At 43.3% G+C, this 3,188-nt stretch overlaps 1 long non-coding RNA gene across 1 annotated transcript; it reads left to right on the top strand.

Annotated features, from left to right (window-relative positions):
• Positions 1-666: 666 nt before the first annotated feature.
• LOC138921226 (uncharacterized) lies at positions 667-1,954 on the top strand. Its single transcript, XR_011433638.1, has 2 exons — positions 667-850; positions 1,786-1,954. It is a non-coding gene; the product is annotated as an uncharacterized lncRNA (long non-coding RNA).
• The last annotated feature ends 1,234 nt before the right edge of the window (positions 1,955-3,188 follow it).

Consider the following 3,188-nt stretch of genomic DNA (forward strand, 5'->3'; position numbering starts at 1 on the left):
TCAGGCATGGTTGTGTTACTAAGTGTTGCCCCTCCCATTCTGCAAGGTACACAAACACATCCATCTTCAGTGGCCAGGCAGGGAACACAAATCAGTTGAATTAAGTTAACAAGAGGGCTAAAGTCTCTGACAAACTGGAGAGCGTCCCCTTGTAGGCACTCCAATTCAACTAAACAAAACACACTTTTCTGGTCAAACACAACCTTCTGCCCCCAGGATCTGCCCCTCTGACCATAAGTTTGCCACCACAAACAGAGCTTGCTGATTCACAGGTATTTTCTGATACGTGATCTCATTCGATATTTCAGCCATCCTCTGAAGTAAGTAAGCACTGTTGAGTTCATCCTACAGGCATCTGACAGAGAGACAAACTGAGGCTCAAATACGGTGATTTGTCCAAATCAGACATAGCTAGTTAGTGGCTGACCAGGGGTTTGAATCCTTATCTTCTAACACCAGTCCAGGACACCTGCTTCTCTTTACCCCACCTACTGTCCTGGATATGCTGCTGGTTTTCACTCCCATAGTTTTTCTGGGACAAAAACCAAACCCTATGAAAAGGTTAAACCTGTGTCAAGTTTATACTCCAATGACGGCCGTGAGTCATAGTCCATTTAGAACTCTGAGACAGGTGCCCTTGGAAACACTACTGTCTTTGCAACTAACAGAACATGCTTTACCCACACTGTCCACACCAGGAGTAATGGCAGAGGGATGCCAGGCAGAGGGGGGCCAGGAAGAATGGTGAGCAGGCTGATAGGAGGAACTCTGCACCCGAAAATAGCAATGAGAAAGCAGACTCCTTGTATCAATGGGATCTTGAGTTTGTAAAGAGAGCCAGAAAAACAAGGTAGACGCTTAGCGAGTAAACGAGCATCTAATTTCTCTAGGCTGGTCTTGTCCAATAGAAATCAAATATGAGCCACATACATAACTTCACATTTTCTAAGTAGTCACGTTAAAAAAAGTAAAAAAAAACAAGAGAAACTAATTTGAATAATACATCTTGGTGAACTTACTATATCCAAAATATTATCATTTCAACATGTAATCAATATAAAATTATTAATGAGCTGTTTTACATTCATTTTTTTCATACAAAGTCTTTGAAATTCAGTATATAGTTTACACTTACAGCTCATCTCAGCTGCCCTAGGCACATTTCAGGGCCTCGATAGCCGCATGTGGCTAGTGGCTACTATATTGGACAGCACATGACTAGGCCAAAGAAACTCTTAAAATCTATATTTCTGGTACAGTGGAAGTGAGTCACCTAGTTGAAGGCCAGCCCAGACAGCATTCTTCACGGCCACAGAGAGCTCTCATTTCCAATCCTAGTGCAATTTCAAGACAGATCCTTCATGGCCACCATCAAACTTTGCCACGACTTGGGGGCAGCTGTGTCAGTTTCCAGCCAGTTGCTCCGCAAAGCCAATCAGAAGCCGTTGTGTTCGGCAACCTGTTTTCGTCTTTGCCACAGTGCAGTCCTCAGCATGTCCCCTTTCAAATACCTATTATTCTGCTTCTGTCTTCAGTGGTGCCATGACTGGCAGTGATTAGGGTGACATTTTTTATGTGCCTGAGTCCACAGAGCAAATTATGTCGTGTGAGTGGCATGGTGATTAAGAGGCTGTCTGTATGTAAAGACTAGAATTGCTACATTTGCATGTCTCTGAATAATGAGATTCCTATCTCCATTATATGGCAATGAGGTAGAAATTGATAGCATTATTAACTGTTTACACAGTAAGCACAATTTTCTATTCTCATTCTCTCTCTCTCCAGCTGGTTTCAAAGACGCCAAAAGCGAGAAGAGGCAAGCAGAGGCTATGCAGTCTCCCTCCCGCCTGAGCCCCCCAGCCATCCTGCCAAAGAGAAGTTTCCCCTAGCAAGAGATTTCCACACCTTGACAATAAATCCTCTGGCTGCCTTCCAGAAGGGAGCCCACAGACAATACAATCCAATCTCATGGTTTCATAGGGGAAGAAACTGTAGCATAGAGAGGTGAGATTTGTCTAAGGTCACACGGAGAGAGAGAAAAAAGGCTAGAAGACAGAGGATTCTGATAATACTCATCCTTCCTCCAATTCCCATCCTCCGGCGCCTGGCTGCACCTTTGGAATGAGGGAGTCCCATCTTCCAGCCTAATTACATGTTGTACATTCTGGTCACACACCCATTTTTCTCCCAAAGAGATGGAGAAACCGGCTGAAATTATAATTTGATTCCCCAAACACAAAGACATTTTCAGTTGACTGTAGAAATGAGTCTTAACTAGCCACTGAATCAACAAACATCAATTTTTGCAGCAATGAAATAAATATATGGGGAGATAGTTATGGTTATGGTGGGTTATAAAACACGGAAAGGGAATGCTGTGATTAAGTGTTTATGTGGCTCTGCTCCCAGCAGTGAAACATTTTCCCATCAGCCATGTGGCAGTGACATTTTTGATATCAAGGGCAGAATCAAGGTAATAATATCCAGAGGGACCCTTTTACAACACAGATCATCAGTGTTGCAACCGATAAACGCATACCAGAGAGTGCTTCGCCAGCAGTGTTGCAGTACGTAGGGGAGAAAAACTCTCTTAAGTGAATCCTAACACTTTAGGGGTTTAGTGGTGGAATAAACAAGCACGGACAGCGTGAAGGTGAACTGCCTCTGCATAAAAGAGGGGAGGCAGCAGGGAGATCTGTCAAGCACACGGTGGCATCAGCTGAACGTTTGCTGTGGTGAAATGAGTGTATGAACAGCTGTAATGCTGAATTCCATTAACAAATATGATGATGATGGACTGGAGTGGAGCATTGTTATTTATGATGTACTAAAATGGACTATTTGTTTGTAATATATCTTAAAACTACCAAGTGCCTTAAAATAGCTAGAGGGGTCCATTACCTCTTTACCCTATCAATAATAAAAGGTCTTGTCCTTGAAGTCAAAGCTGAAGGAGCTTCTGGGTAGCATAAAGCACAAGAAAATTGGGACATATTCCGCCCTGGGTAAAAGGGGTTGTGAAACCCTTCAGGTTTCCACTCAAACGTTACTGGGTTCGGGGAGGCCTTCCTCTGAACTCACAGTCTAAATTAACTCCCCTGTTAGAAGTTACCATCCTTCTACTGTTTCATTTTCATTACACATATGGACTTACAGTCTATCTTCTCCACGAAGGTCGAGCAGGGCAG

Source organism: Equus caballus, chromosome 28 (genome assembly GCF_041296265.1).
Source record: "Equus caballus isolate H_3958 breed thoroughbred chromosome 28, TB-T2T, whole genome shotgun sequence".
Classification (NCBI taxonomy): domain Eukaryota; kingdom Metazoa; phylum Chordata; class Mammalia; order Perissodactyla; family Equidae; genus Equus; species Equus caballus.